The sequence below is a fragment of the Columba livia genome, chromosome 5 (genome assembly GCF_036013475.1).
Source record: "Columba livia isolate bColLiv1 breed racing homer chromosome 5, bColLiv1.pat.W.v2, whole genome shotgun sequence".
NCBI classification, from domain to species: domain Eukaryota; kingdom Metazoa; phylum Chordata; class Aves; order Columbiformes; family Columbidae; genus Columba; species Columba livia.
The window spans coordinates 8,749,782-8,766,832 of NC_088606.1; positions in this window are offsets into that span (position 1 = coordinate 8,749,782).

Below are 17,051 nucleotides of genomic sequence, written 5' to 3' on the forward strand. Positions count from 1 at the left end.
CCAACTTGAATGGCTCCATCTGCCCCTGTGCTGCTGCTGAGCTGGAGAAGGATCCAGATGTACACTCACATGTACACAGGCAGAGATGTCCAAATTTGGTGTAGGAATGTCTGGTGAATCTATTCCTATCTAACTGTGAAGTAGGAAAAGTGATATATAGAGAAAATTTGACTATGAGGCTTAGAGGCAGTGTTGCTTACTCTTAAGCTGGTGCCTGGCTGTAGGGCTATGGTCCCCCCAATCCATTGCAGAACAAAGGCATTTCTTTTTAGCAGAAGGTTGGAGTAGAGAAGATGCACAAATCCATTGCCTGCCTGTTGAGCTGAGCTGTTTACCTGACCATGTGCTAATTGGCTCACAGCAGGCTGAATAGGTTGAAGTCCTACATAAGGGCCCAGGCAAGCATGGACATGTCCATTACAGGTCTGTGACCAAGAGCTGCCCATTGGCTGTTAGTGTGCTAGCTACTGAATTAATCTTCCTCCCTGGAGTCAGTATTCCTGAAGGTGACATCTCTGGAGCCTGTGGATCACTAACAATGTCCTGAAGCATTAACACCAGAGGGACATGCTCTTCAGTGATCCACCACCAGCATTAACACCATTGGGACATGCTCTTCAGTGATCCACCACCAGCATTAACACCATTGGGACATGCTCTTCAGCAGTCCAACCCTTTCTTTTAGATGTGAAAAGCAGCAGCTCCCACTAGGAGTAAGAAGTCAAGTTTGTTTCCATAAATGTTCAGGCTGCCAACAAAAATACCAGCCAAACTGTAGCAGTGCTCGTATGATGCTGACACTTGCCCACTGGGAGCACAGCTGCCACCACCACCTCATTTTGCAGAGGCCATCGACAGCTGTCAGATGATAACAACTTTGGATAATTAGTGTCCTAAAGGGCTTGAGCCGAGGGCTCAGAAATGAAAGACTGTATTAGAGAACGGCTATTCCCTCCTCACCCCTCGAGACTGGTTGTGTATGTCAAGCTCAACAATAACATGAAAAAAAAGTAATACTAAGAAAAGCAATATAGCAAGCTAAATTGCATTTGCTCCTTATTGGGCTTACCTTTCATTACAAATACCTTCTTACTCAGGGTACAGTTTTTTTAAAGTCATTAAGACAGGTCCTGAAGTCCTTTCTCAGTTTTCACTCATAACTCAGATGTTTTCTCATTAACTTCGGTGGATGTCTTTTTGTCTGACTGAAAACTGAAAGGGGGACTTGGGATTTGAACCACTGGGAATTTTGCTTGAGTAAGCAGCAAGAAAAGTGGCCATGATAATAACCTTTCCTTTTTTTCTTTCCCACTCTTTTTTTTTTTCCTGTTGATTTTCTGACAGCTCTGAAAGAGTGGGAGGAAAGCAGTTAGAACTCATCACCTTTTTGGTTTGTTTTTGAGGATTTGTGAAATGTTTTTCTTTTGAATTTCTAAGCAGAAGGTCATTTCAACTGAAAAGCCATCATATTTCATTTAGAAAACGTCAATTAAAAATGTTAGGGACTTTTTTTTTCAACTAAACCAATATGAACATATCAAGATAACTACCAAAACATTTAGGTCAACAAAAATCTGGCCTTTTTTGGATTAAAAAGGCCCCAGAAGTTTTAACTGAATTTTTTGACCTGTTCTAAATTAAAAGTTTGGCCAAATCATTCCCATAGAGACTGTGTTCAAACGGGGACATGTTTACATATCTGCCTCTGATCATACAAGATAGTGCTGGATTATGGGATAAGCTGGTTTTCCACCCCAGAGAATTGCCTGTCCTCACCATCATCCTGTCTCTCACCAGAAACATGGGCTACTTAGATAACAGCAACTTCACTCTTTTCCTGACCTCAGAAATAAAGCTCTTTTTTTCAAGGAGAATGTGAGACCAAGGGCAAAGCTGTATTTCAGCACTTCTGGACATTGCAGAGAGGCTGCCCCAGTTTTATTAACAGAGAGTGACTTGTTGTATGGGAAAACTTCATTCTCAGAAAAAAAGTTTACTTCAGTCTTTTTTTTTTGGATTTGGTGTAGAAACCAACAAAAAGGTTACTAAGAGTTATTGAAGCTGTGAGCAGTTTGATCTAAGGTGAAATCAAGAGCGTCCAACCATGGGTTATGGTGCAGCGAAAGCAGCCGCAGTCACAGGTGCCTGGGAGATGATGCTGACCCAGGGAGGGCTGCACTGCTGGGGGATGCAGCCTCCTGCGGAAAGGTGACACAAAGCGGTTGCAGGACAGTAACAGCTTAAAACCACCATAGTCATCTCTGCAATTAGCATCTGAACATGCTTAATTTTTCCTCTCTTTTACCCACGGTTTTAACCTCAAGCTTCTTTTATCCTATTTTGTGCAGCTGTGCTGCTGCTTCACAACCTCCCATCTCTGCCAGAGGAGTTAAGATGTGGCAGTAATGACGGGGCATCCTGAGAGTACACCCATGCCAATCTCCACGAAATATGTCTTGTTTCATACACCACAACGTAATAATGGACATCAGCCCTTGCTCAGCCTCATTTAACGACCCACAACTGAGTGAATAATTCATTCAGTGCCCAGAGATCTTGCATAGAGACTTGTTTTACCACAGGGCCCTGGGGAATGAAAACAGCAATAAAGTTCCAGCTTTTAACCCATCCATTTACAAAGCCTCGTGATATTATTGCTTCCATGATCAATTTAAATGAACATGCTGGAGGTTTACTAGTAGCCTTCCTGTATTTCGTGCCTTAGAAGATATTTTTTTCAGAGCATTTACAGCTTATACTTATTGTTGTTTTGAAGGGCAAAGAGAATTCCCAACTACAAAGTCACACTTTTATTTCAAGCTTTAGTTGTCTTAAAGAAGAACCTTTCTGAAATCTAGCACTTTTGGAGTCACTGATGGTGTTTATTATCGAGTAAACTCTTTAAAGTTTTGGGACAGGTTAATACTCCTCAGCATCGGTATTATTTTTCTTAGGCAGTGTTACTGTATTTATATGAGGATCTTCATTTTGCTTTGGCAGCAGAATTTCTTTTCTGCTTCTGCAAATTACCAAAAAAAAAAAAAAAAAAGAAAAAGAAAAAGAAAAAAAAAGCCTTCCTAAGCTAGATTGCTTTGCAGCTGTGAAAACCTATAATAACTTCAGTAGGATTACAACTGCATCAAAGGTATTATATATCCCTCAGTAACATATTTACTGGGCTTTTCAACAGCTGTATAATTAGCTCTGGATGACTACTTTTTTTTCCTCCACATCTTTAAATATCCATATTGCAAAATTCACAGAAATTCAAAGGGAGGGTGGTTTTCCCTTTCACAGAAGGTGCAGCCCACCAGATTTAAAAAATAATAAAAAAAGGGGCCTCAACTTCCTTGTCGCCTGGTAACCAGACCCAAGGTATCCATCACCCCTCCAGCCCCCTCTGATTGATGAGGGAGGTGATTCAGGCAGGGGATGGGACAGGACCCTTTATGGTGTTCCCCAAGGAGGCAGCTTAGAGGCAGCAGCTGTCCCCAGAGCTGGTCACAGCCCCCGGCACAATAGGAGGATGGCAGAAGGTGAGGAAAAGCTCGTGCCTCCACAGGAAGGGATAAAGGCTCCATATGTCCCAGGCCTCAACAGATGCTCCTGCGGGGTGACCCCCTTCGCTGTCCCCTCCCTCCCGCATCACACTCGCGGCACCTCCATCACTGGCACTGACAGCCGCTATTCATGGGGATGTCCCCAGCGAGGGTCACCGTCACGGCCCGATGGCAGGGCAGGAGCTTTTGGGGAAGGGGTTGCGTGCAGGGTTGGACCAGACAGCGCACAGAGTCAAAAACTCCTCTCCTGCTGTGATCCTGCACACGTCTGCTGTCATTCCTTTGCAGAGGCTTTTGTTATGCAATTACCTTTATTCTGGGAACAGGAGGGTAAAGAGGCTTTAAAATTCTCTTTAACTCAGATGGGTTTTGTTTTCATGTATTTTTTTCCCTATGATGAGTAGCAGAAGGGAGTGCTTCAGTGTCGACGTGGAGGGGAGGTTTTTTTCCCCCACGAGAATACATCGCCAGATGCTGGTTCATGTGCTGAATGCTCAGTCTCGTGGCCAGAACAGCAAAGGAAGGTGTGAGAAACACTTTTACACAGCCTCTGTGGAAACGCTGATTTCCTCTTTTAATTTTTTTTCTCAGCTGATGGAACTTTGAACTCAGTTTTCTCTTCAGAAATTTTCCCTAAGATGAGCCTCTAGCCTGGACTTTTCTGTTCCTCTCCACGTTTCGTTATAGCCCTGTGATGTGTTGGCTGGCTGGCTCTGACTTGCAGTAAAGACCCAGCTGGCTGAGCACTTTCAGGACAAACAGATAAGACAATTTACTATCTGATTTTATGAGAGCCATTTACACTTTGCAGAATTTTTAAGTAGCAAGCCCTTAAGAAGCATATTCTGAGCGTGGTACCTAGGAGAATTGCACACACATTTCCTGTCAGCAGCCAGAGAATAGTGTCTAACACCTGCTATGAAGAGCCTGAAATATATTCTTAAATGGCTTGATTGCTTTGCATTTCCCTTGAGATTAAATTAGACGTTATGGTGCAGTTTCTTTTCCACAAGGAGACCTACTGCAGATACTTCTTCAGTGAAGCTCCCGAGCAGCGTGGCTGAGCCCGTGCTCTCTCATGCTTGGGCTCACTGGGATTTCAGCCTGTGCTTAAAGTTTAGCTTATGCCCCAGAGGGACCCTCAGGACCAGTAGCTGTGGAGCAGCAGACATGTACCATAGGCAGCTGAGGACAGGATCCTGCCCTACCATGGCTTTAAGTGTCAGTTGAGAGCAGGGACAAATGCCAGTAGGAAAAGCTCTCAAAGGGTCCTTGCTGTAAGTACATATGTGTGGCTGTGCAGCCTCTGTTCTTCCTCTGCATTGTCCAGGGCAGAGCTTGGAAAGCCAGCAGTGAGAGCTGTGCATTTTGCAAGAGAAACAAAAACATCCACCTTGGTTTCCTGGCTCCATCTTGTTTGTCAGAGCATTCTACTACTGACATCCAGGTGCGCTGTGGTGGCATCAGGAGAAAACCTTCCCGCCCCCTGCAAGATGAGAGCCAGCAACCCTCAGGTGAACACACCTCTCCCTTCACTGGACAGGCAAACCAGAACACCTTCTGTATAACTTTTCCAAAGAGCTTAAACTCAAACCTCTTTGATGCACAGCACAGGGGAAGGAGGTGTGTTGAGAGTGACGGGCACTTTTATACGGAACCTTTTTATTTCAGCATATTGAATGGGAGCACGTTGCCCGCCGTTACCTCTCAGCCCCACGCACCCACCCTGTGGGCTGGTTTACAATTTTTTTAGAAGACACCGCAGTTTCAGCTGAACTTGGTGGGAGCTGGGAGCTTTCTGCCCCATTGAAAACATAGTGCAATTCAATATCAAACTTATATGAAAAGAAAGCAGCAGTGATTTTCTATCCTAGAATGCTTCTGTATTCAGACACCTGAATACATACTCTGTAAAGGAAAGAGGGAATCTATTAGGTATGTAAATATTAATATTTATGAAATAAATCCTGAAGTTTCAACTCTTCTTTGGTTGTGGATATCTTGAAGATTATTCCATGGAGGATAATGTTTTTCTGCTAACAGGTAAAATGGTGGAAAAATCAGGACAGGCAGAAACTTGTTTTGCATTTCAATTAACAGGGAAAAGGCCCTGGAATTTGAGTAGCAATTTTTTTGTGACTTTCAATGAATATTTTCAAAGCTTTCTCAAATAATGTAGTTTTCTTTGAACTCCAGTTGCTGGAAGATGCCCAGGAATTTCACACAGATAACTAGCCTTTCTCCTCACTGCCACTCCTCCACCTGCAGGATGGCTCAGCTCTGGTTCCTTATCCTTATTTCATGTTCCCTGTGCTTCTGTGTGAACCCTTCACTCCTTGCAAAGGTAGCTGGACCTGGGTGCTGTAGTTAGGCTGATGGGGGACTGGGGCTGGATGTGATGTGAGTCCAACTCCAGCCTTACTGCACATATTCTGCTCTTGCAAATTAAAAAATAGAACCAAAACAATAAAAAAGGGTAGGTGTAAGGATATGTTTATGAGAAAGCTTCGGAGGTTTCCTCATTATTTTTTGGCCTGTGGAGGAGTAGAAACTGATCCTTGCAAATGCTTTTTGCAGAACGGAATTGTGCCAAAATGTACTTACTTAGGACTCCCTCCGTCTAGCAACAGGAAAATCCATCCTAGATTCTGTCAAAATCTTCACGAGAAGGCTCTGTCAAGCATATGCGATGACGACAACACAGCACATTGCAATTTCACCCACCTTTCGTGGTCAAATCTAGTTCATTTTATTGTTCTTGTGCCAAATTTCCTAGTTTTTAGAAAGAAAATAGCATTCTACAGAAAATAAGGTAGAAAAGCCTTATTTGGGAACCAACTCAGGTTGACCAAGGAGAATCACCCTTGCTGTCTGATTGCTCTGACCACACCACATGCTGTGTTCATGCCCGTCATTCCTGCATTTCGGGGCTGGGTAGGGGGGATGTGGCTGATGTAATTCAATGCCTGTGATTCCTGGTTTACAGCCATAAGCAACTGGATGTGCCTCCTCGTTGTTCTCATTAACTGGCATAGACTGGGGAGTTTCCAGGGTGGTGTGAAGTCAGCTATGTCCCAGCAGAGCCCAGGGAAACCAGCCCTCCCTTCCAGTGTCGGTGTCTCTGTGAACTTCAGAAGCCCTACAGCTCTGAGTTGACTGTAGTTAATACCAAAATTTTGGGAGGCTACATCTGCTTTAAAGGAAGGGTATGATTTTAAGTACTTAAATTAACGGTCAACTTCTCTGTTGTGGTTTGGCAGGCAGGGGAGACGGATGGGGCCATCCCTTCCTGCATGTGAAGTCCAGTCCCCAGGAAGAGAGCCTGTACATCAAAGGGGCTCTGCTCACATGCCGAGCTGCTGGGATGCACCGTGAACATCTCCGGAGGGAGGGCTGGCTCCCCACCTCGCTGCCACCACTGCTGGTGCACACACGACCACGGCAGATCCTGTCCTCTCCAAAGGAGTTTCCGCTCTGCGTGTTCCACAGCAGATGTGCTATAGCTAAAATCATATAATTGTTTGGGTTGGAAGGGACCTTAAAGGTCACCTAGTCCAATCCCCCTGCCATGGGCAGGGACATCTTACACTAAACCAGGTTGCTCAAAATGTGAGGGAGTGCACACTGGTCAAAATCACATCCAGAGCTCAATCTGCAAAGGGCACCCGCTGGGCTGACTCTTCAGCTGCCATATATTGGTGTAGTCCTGCTGCCTGTGTGCAGGACAATGTCACCTTGCAGCAGGTGGGGAAATGGCTCAACACACTGTTTTGCAGCTGTGCAATGTGAGTTGATATGTTAAAGTGGCTCCCATGACCATGGCCCATATTAGAGTCTGAGAGTCACCTTGATTTCCATTGACCAGCGTGTCCAGAGCGAGAAGCTCTCAGTTTTATAATCTGTGCCACATTTTTTGCTGCAGGCTTGCGTAGGGTGAGGCAATGAGGAGGTCCCCAGAGTTATTTGTAGACTGCTTTCCTTTCAATTGAATCATATTGCACCTCTCAGTAAGAGATTCGATCCTGTTATTAGTGTGAAAGTATAAATGTCAATATTCAAAGGTAAGAATAAGGATAGGCATGCTAATTGCATGTCTGCAAGATGTTTAAGAGAAATGGCATCGAGCTTTGGGTTGGTGATCCTACATAGGAACAAATGATAATATCATGCAACCAATAAAAAAAAAAAAAAAAAAAGAGGGGGAAAATATAAAAACACCAAAAAAAACCAAAAAGGAAATGAAAACAAATAGAATACTCTATATGGTGGTTTGTAATGGATCTGAGAAGTCTAGCGGCTACTTCAGTAGCATAAACACACATTCCAGGATGCACTATGTTTTATATTGTACATGTTAAAATATTTAGTAACTTCATTGCTATAAACATTGTTTTGATCTCAAAGTGCACCGTATTTTAAAGCCTGTTGTACTCCAGGAAGAATTATATTCTCCAGCCTCCTTAATAAAAGCCACAATCTATGATGCTCTTGATGTGCACAGGCCCAGACTGCACAGTATGATGACATTCTTCAAGAGGCCTTTAATGAATTAATGCCTCTCCAAATGGTTTTAAGCTTACAAAAAAGAAGATACGTACACGATCCTAAATCATTTGGAGCCATTTTATTCAGTGCCTATTGATTTTAGTGCCAGTAAACCTCACTGCTGCCTGCCTCTGATGAGTATTACATTATATCCTCCATAGCACACAATGGGATTTAACGGCGCCAAAAATGTAATTTCAGCACAAAATCCAGAAGTCAGTATGACATCAACTCTCCTTTTTCTTCCAAACTTAAGGAACCTGAGGATCAAACTTCTGAAGAAACCGGAGCCATTTATCTGAAGTGAATTCAGAGAACTTACTCCTTCATCTTCAAATTAATAGTTGAGGCTGAAATGGGCTAAAAAATAAGAAATGGCAAAGTCGGTGTTTTTTTTCCTCACACAGTCTTTATATGAACTCATTATTTTAATATTGGTAATGGCAGACAAGGATGGATGTCCCTGTGCTTAATATGTATTTGTAGAAAGAAGTTCTCTCTCTTCTCCCCTTAAGGCAAGTCACACAAGATGCTCTGGTCAGCAGGGTCAGAAATGGCCATGCAGCTGTGCACAGAAGTGCAGATGTTCACTTGTAATCCTCACACAGAGAGAACAACCTATAGGGTGATGTTAATGATTTATTCTCCAGACTGTGTGTATGATGCAGTGTTTGCCTTTCCAAGGACAGTGCCCTTACTGCCTTAGCAGTCTGAAACACTCCGCCTTGCACATGGTCTTTGGAGGAATATTGGTGGCAACAATACTGGACTGACACTGCAAACGTGTGATTCTACGGCCAGCTGCAGGCATCAAAATATTCTGAGTTCCTAACATGATGAATGGACGATAAAATCAGTCAAGCCCAAGTGTCAGAGAAGAGAAACCTTGGATGTTTTCATCCAATTTAATTTTGTTTTGTTTCATTTAGTGTCTTCTTCCATTCTTTTGCTTCCCTTACCCCAGCAGTATTATTCCCAACCCTCACAGATATTTTTGCTATTCTGGAGCCCCCCTAGTGTGTGCCAGTAGAAGACTTCTCCCTTCCCTAAAGATGAGAATACCCTTCATTTCCTCAATTAATGATGTGTCTTGCTCAGTTGTGCTCTTCAGCCTTTATTCTGCCCTAGCCTGCCACCCTGATGTAACTGGTTGAGCAGAAGAAGGATACAGCCAGCCTCTGCCCGCCCGCAAGAATGCTGCTATGGGGCTGGGGGGCCTCCAGCTCTGAAGTGTCGTGGGTCTCCCATTGTGCTAGCCCTCATGGAAATAACTTTGATCATTTCCAGCAAGCAAGAAGAGATAAAAAGAGGGATCTTGGGAACAGAAGCCATGGGCAAAGTAATTCTGTACCATGGGAATACACATGCATATGAGAGCCGTGGAGGTAATGGGTCTATGTCAAAATGGATAGGAATATCATCAGGTTGATCCAATCTCCTTATGTAGCACCTGAGGAGAAGAGCTGGGGTGAATTCACCAGCAAAGAGCCTCTCAGGGGGCAGACTGATCTCTGGGCGAGTTTCATGCCCACTCAGCATCCCAGGATAGAGATGTGGAGGAGATTTGCTCACCGCTGCCTCACTGGGCTCCTGCCTTCCGGTTAAGTAATGCTGCAAAGCTGAGAGAGACGGGTGTAAGAGCCTTTCAGCAGGCAATTAAAAGCAGAATGTTTTCTGTAATATATAAACAAGCCCATTAAGCCTGACTTTAATGGGGCTGAGATTCTGTGATAAATAATTGAAAAGAAAGCTTAAAGTGAATTTCAAAGATTTTTTTTTTTCCTTTTAAAATGTATTTACAATACTTCAGTACTTTATATAGCTTGAATGTTTAATCAATTGTCATTTAAAGAGAGTTCAGTTCCTGGAGTTTTGTGATATATCTGTGCTAAACAAGCCAAAGACACATGGAGCAGCAGCTCTTGGGTTGAGACAGATTTGACACAGTTTGTAGTGGCTCATGCATTGAAAAAGCTTGCTCTCAGCATCTCATCTGCTTTCTGCAGATTAAAAGGGTCTTGAAACAGCTTGAATTTCTCCTGCTGTAGCACATAAAGGACTATGAGATAGCAGGCCAGGCACTGGACAGGGACCTGCTAATTGCTCGCCTGCTCCCTGGGTCTGGCCAGCAGCTGGCACAGGGTCTGGCTTCTCTATCAGCTCTGAGGCAAAATCCCAGCCCTGCTTCAGCCAGGCCAGAGGGATGGGGGTGCAGAATGAATGGATGTTTGAAAGGAGCAGCTGATATTTATCGTGCACTGAACGTACTTGTCAGGTGCCTTGTAGGTATTTTTCCTGGATTGGTTGTGGTTGAGGATGTCAGGAGTGATACACTATTCCCTTCCCAGTGAGCGAGCATTTATCCAGTTTCCATTAACTTGAGGCCTGATGAGATGGGAATGTCCCTCAGTGCCTTTCAACGCACACATTTAAAATGTCTTGTAAATTAGCTAAAACTTTGCACTTCTCGTCACCTGTGCAGTTCCTTTGCTGAGGCTAAACTGGCACCGCCTCAGGGACATCATTGGATTTTCACTGCAGCCCCCAAACCCCCTTCTGGTTCCTTCTTACTCCCTCCTGACCTGTACTCAGACCAGAATGATGCTGACCTCTATTTTTACAGAGGAAAAGCAAAATCTCTGTAAACTTGGGGTTGAGTGTGGCTTTAAGCCCCAGAAGCCTTTTTAATAGAAATTTTGTGAAAGCTCTCATACATGTTTTAGGGTGCTGAAGAGCTTTGGGACTTGCAGTAAGCAGAAGTTTATTGATGATCCCTGTCAGGCCTCACCTCCTACTTAAACAGGACTCATTGGGGAACTTTCATATATTTTTTTTACCCCTCGTATTCCTTTAAGTGACAGTTTCTGTGTCACAGTGCTCCTGCTGACTGAGAGGCTGCTCGAGTCCCAGCCTTCAGTGGGGTGTTAGCTGCAGTGACCTCCCAGTGGCTTAGTGGGGATTGAACTGGCACCAGAAGAGTTAATCAGGAATCACAGAATCACAGAATGTCAGGGATTGGAAGGGACCTTGAAAGCTCATCCAGTGCAATTCCCCTGTCGGAGCAGGAACACCCAGATGAGGTTACACAGGAAGGTGTCCAGGCGGGTTTGAATGTCTGCAGAGTAGGAGACTCCACAACCTCCCTGGGCAGCCTGGGCCAGGCTCTGCCACCCTCACTGAGAAGAAGTTACTTCTCAAATTTAAGTGGATGCTTTTGTGTTCCTGTTTGTACCCATTACCCCTTGTCCTATCATTGGTTGTCACTGAGAAGAGCCTGGCTCCATCCTCATGACACTCACCCTTTATATATCTGTAAACATTAATGAGGTCACCCCTCAGTCTCCTCCTAGCTAAAGAGCCCCAGCTCCCTCAGCCTTTCCTCATAAGGGAGATGCTCCACTCTCTTCATCATCTCCATTGCCCTACGCTGGACTCTCTCCAGCAGTTCCCTGTCCTTCCTGAACTGAGGGGCCCAGAACTGGACACAATATCCCAGATGTAGGGAGGAAGGGAGGCTCTTAACATGAACAGACCTGCACAGTATCCTCCCTGCTCAGAAACATATCAATAATTGCCCAGATGGCTTTAAAAATAATAATATTAATAATGCATATAGATATTTTAAATGAGAAAAAATGAGGAGCATGCAAATAATTAGAAACTCATGGCAAAAGAGATCAAATCCTGCTCTGAGCAGCCATGCTGGAAATGGTGTGGTGTAGTCCCAGCTTTGCACCAGTGTGCCTGAAATCACAGCTCATTCCTGCAGAACCCCCTAATCATCATTCCATTAACTCATATAACTGTGTGGGACTAGAGCAGATTTCTCAATAAAAATGATGGATAAGTAAATTGGGAGAAGCACTCTACCACTTAGCAGGTGTGAAAAGATTGACAGTCCCAGCGCTGCCGAGGGAGGATTGTGTGCACTGACTGGAGGATGTTGCTGTGCGGAAATGCTTGTGTATGGCTGGGGGAAAATTGTGATTTTTCTTTTTTCCAAGGGTGCATGAACAGGAAATGATGATGCTGGAACGGGATGCAGGAGAGCTGCAAACACGCCACAAGCAAGCAGTGTGCAGCAAAGCATGGGCAGCAGCCGCACAAGGAAGGACCAGGAGCCTCGGGGCTGCTGGCTGTCTTCATCACAACCCATAAGCATGAAAGCTGGAAGTCAGGGAGCCTTAAGAATTATAGAGTTGTGTCTGGGTGTGAAATCCCCATGACAGACCTGAGAGTAAACCCACGTGCCTGGGACTTGTCTCTTTTTTAGTCTCTTAGGCTATTGGGTGGAAACGTCTTCCACAACACTGCAAAAGCCACTCTGTGCATAAACTAGGGCCTTGTTAATAAAGTATTTCTCATAAAAGTGATAGTGCCTTTGGCAATCCTGTGTCCAACACTGCTTGATGCCGCCCTCTCTCTTGGTGGGGATGCTTTTGTCTGAGATTGTGGACAGAGAGAAGTGTGCCCTCCCTCTTCTCTCAGGGCTGAGATGTGTCTTGGTGGGTTGTGCCAAGCGCGTCCCACAGGTAGATGTGCCTGGAGGGTGATCAGGAAGGCTGGGGTGAAGAGGCAATGCAGCAGAGTGGAAAACGGCATCAGGGAGAATGCTTTTGTTTGTGGCTGAGAGACAGGCTGGCCCTTCGGGGACCCAGCAGGAATTGTGCAGCAATGGGCTTGGTTACATGGATAATGTCGTAATTTAACAGGCAAAACCTGTAGGCCTGCTCCTCTGTCCTGGCTGAAACCCAGCCTGAGCTCCTGCTTTCTCCTCAGAGGGGGAATTAGGAGAGGACACGTTTTCTCTGTTTCCCTCCAGGGGATGATGACCTCCAGGAATGGAGAAGGCTCCTGAGGTCCCACAGCACAATGGTGTTTGACTCTCTGCTCACACATGGCTCCTGGCTCCTGCTAAAAGCATAGTTTAAAAGAAATGTCCCTTTGGCCTGCTGGACCCCCCCATCCTGCAGCTCCTCTTCAGGCTGCTCTGATACAACCGCCAGGAACTTCATTTTGTGCTGAAATTCCCACCGTGGCACTCCCATTCTACATTTTTGAGCATTTTATAACATGCTAATTAGCACAGACCTGTCAATGACACCACTCAGAGATAAAAATGGCCTTGCCATTTTCTTGCTGTATCCAGAAAGCCAGAGGCAGTGTGCAGTCCTGAGTCCTTCCTAGGACTGTGCTTCTTACCGATGGCCAGGCTGCAAGAGCGTGAGTGTTACCAGGGCTGCTATGCTGCTTGCTGGGCATGCTGCAGGGACATCACCACTGTCCCCTGCCCTGTCCCACCAGCCCAGCCCAGCTCACAGGCCAGCTCACCTTCCCCGTGCCGTCACGGTGTATCACTGCCATTGCGGCACTGGGCTGCGGGGAGCAGCAGGGCAACATCCCTGTGATGACAAAAAAGAATGGCGGGATGGGGATTAATTTTCGTACATGGTGCCTGGAGAATTAGGCGTTTGTTGTAAAGATTTATTGAGAGAGAAACAATGCTTCGCATAATCCCTTGGCAGGGGGAGCTGCTCTGGCTAACGAGTGCTCGATAATTAGTGCTGGGAAGTCCCCCACTCCCTCCTTTTCTCTGCCTTGGAGGTACCTCAGTCGCTATTTAATCTAACTGTAAATTGTACTCCAGCATAGTGAACAGGTCTCACCATCCTGCAACCCTGCGAGGGTGCTCTGCTGGCTCCACAAACAGGGGTTTTGGGCAGGGTGGTTGGCTACTGTCCCTCCCCTAGGCCACCCTCCAGCTGCACCCTCCAGCAGTGGCAGAAGAGCACTGAATGCCCCAGGACACCCCACCAGGCCTCCTGGGGTGCCACAGGGATGAAGAGGCTGCCCTGAGCATGTCTCTGCTGGCTGGGTTTCTTTTGCTGGGCTTTGCTGCCTGGCAATGTTTGTTATACTGTTCTAAGACCAAAGGTCGGGGTGTTTGCCACAGCACCCCCATGGGTGGAGTTACTTATACCTGGGAATTGTAGAAGAGGAAAAAAGTATTGCCCAAGCACTGAGAAAAAAAATGACAAATAACTGCGTGTTACATGGCTTTGAGCTGCTCTCATCCTGTGAGTGACAAAGGTGTGAAATAGAGAGTTTCTCCCAGAGTGGATGGCCACAGCATTGCTGTAGCCACATCTGCTGGGAGGGAGGTGATGCTCCCGCCCCAGGCAAAAGAGACGGGCAGAAGAACTGTAAGTGCTGGGCAGAGCAGACTGCTGGAAACCACAGCAACTGCACCGTATCATCTGCTGAGTCTCCGTGGCTGTTGCTCATCCGTTGCAGTGAGCAGTTCCCTTACAGGTCCTGAGGCAAGAGGCAACAGAGAAACCCAGGACATTATCTGGGGTTGCAAAAGAAGCAGGCAGAGTCCTGCTGAAAAATACCCTGAGGCTGTCTTCATTGCACAGCTGACGAGCAACAGCAAGGAGCAACGATGGCCATATGGTGTGTCACCACCACACGTTTCCCCACTGCAGGTGTCCATGAACTGGCAGTCAGGAAGGTAGATAAAGGAAAACAACATTTGCAGAGTAATTCTGTAGTGTTGATCCTGAGTGAAAAGCACTAATCACTTACAGAAGTGAAGGTTATACACAACTCTGGGAATTTATCCTCCACCTTTTGCTTCTTGAACCTTAGCAGTTGCTTGCTGCGTTGCAGAAGGAATTATCCCAGAGATGCAGCCCTCTACCACTGCACTGTGGGCAGTACCTCAACAGTTTTACTTAGTACTAAGGTGGGTGTCTACAAGCTATTCCTGAAATGCATTTTTACAGACCTCTTGCTTCTCTGCTTTATTTATTGATTTTTTTTTTAAATGGCAGAGCTCTGACAAAACCATCCTCATGAGCCAAGATTTTCTGAAGTGACTAATGATTTTGGATGGCACTGTTTGGGTACTCTTGTGAGAATGAGCTGCCGAGGGTATTACTATTCAGGTCTTGTGAGACATCTCACACTTTTGAGACATCTTGACCGTAATCTCAAGATTATGTTGTTTCAAAAGGCACACAGCCAGGTTAGGTGCGAGACACTGCTTTCTATAAGGGATGAGGATCAGCCCGGAAGGATCAAAGAGAGGAGATGTGTCTTGAGACAAATACCACAAGCTTCTAGGAGTGAACCCTACCATCCAAACTCTACTTTCTTCCAACACTAAAAATGCCCCCATGCTTTTCAAATGATGAAAAGCAGGTCCCCTGGACCGTACTATGCAGCTCACCTGATGCATGACAGGGATTTATCAGACAGATGCTGACAACACAGGGGCTTTTCAGTAAGAAAGTGCCTGCTTGAAACATTTTCAATGCAGTTCTTAGTATTACTGGTGAGATTTTCAGCTCACTTGATATATTGTTAACAGTAGCTATGAAACTAATTAACTGAGGAGAATGATATTTAACTGTCAATAAACCTTTGGATCTCTGCCCTCTTTCCTGCAAATTTAGACATCCATTCTGCAAAACCTCCTCCCTCCTCTACCTCACAGCTTCTCTCCCTCCCCTTTTCGCAGCTCCTTAGTGGCTCCTTTTTTGGTTCATCTGGCCCGAGCTGTTTGTCCTTTGCATGACACCAAAGCCTGGTGCCTCTCTGCTCTCAGTCCCAGTTTGGCAGGATAACTTGTCTCACTGCTGCTGTCCCATCACTGGAAACACGTATGGGGCTTTTTCCCGAGCTGGAGCTCACTCCTGCTGCATCCTTTGGGGCTGGTTCCTAACAGGACTGTGCTGGGCATTACAGTGGTGCCCTCACATGAAGGCTGATAGATGTGAAAGGAAAGAGTTTCTAATAGAGAGGTGAATATTAACCATCCAAGCACCAGGTAGCTCCCAAGAGCTGTCCTTGCCAGACTGTTTAAGCCCAAGCCTCTTTAAAATCCAGTTACCTTTATTATTCTCCTGACTCAGAAGGCAACAGTTCCTTCTCTTCACTCACATTCCTTCTTAAAACGTGCCTTTCAGCAGAACTCATCACTACTAATGCTTATTCCCCCTCTCCCTGGAAAAACACCTCCTGGATCCGCTGCTGTGGTGATGTCAGCTCTGCGTGGTTGTCACTGCTGAAGGAGCCTCGAGGACTGTGATTCTGTGACTGCCCAGCTCCCTTGCATTGTGCAGCATACGCTACTGCCTCTTAAATAACAGCCCATTTCTCTGTACAATGGCCCCATGCATACAGTGGCCTTGCAGGGAGCAACAGATGACTGTAGCTTCAGAGCAGATGTGTATGTTGCTCATGTAATGGGTTTTGTGAAGGAAATCTGGATAGGAAGGGGGAGAGGCAGATCTTTTGCAAGAAAACATGAGTGAGATAAAAAAAACACAATGCAGAGGAAACAGCTCTGGTATCTTCATATGGCAGGCTTTAAGGATCTTCCTAACTCAGGGCTGTCTGAAATGCGTTTACCCTAGAACATAACCCTCTCTACATTTGGAAGACAGACCACAGCCTGACTTTGAGGTACAGAATTGCTCCTTGATTCACAAAGGTGTCTCTCCTTCAGAAGTTCAGCATAAGGAATGATCTCTACTGGGAGAAAGCAGCAAGGTCTTTGCTCCCTGCAAGGCCCCTTGGGGGCTGAACAGCGAGGTAGACCCTGAACTTCTTTGGTTTAGTTGTGCATGAACTATGTTACATTATGTCATTGTGGATCTGGACTGTCCTGAATGACAGCAACCAAAATAGGTATCTCGGCATAGACATTTTTCCCACTTGAATGTTGTGCTGGCATCTCCCTGCTCAGTCTTTGCTTGAGTTTGGTACATCTGAGTTTAGGATCAATAGCCCAGCTTTCTTGGACACACTGCAAGAGGCAATATGGAAGAAGCAGCAGCCAAAATAGCAACAACAGAAGTTGCAGCAGGCAGATTAGTGGCAGCAGCAGGCTCTGATCAAGCTGTTCTCCTTCTGTCACCATTTTGAGTATTTATTGTG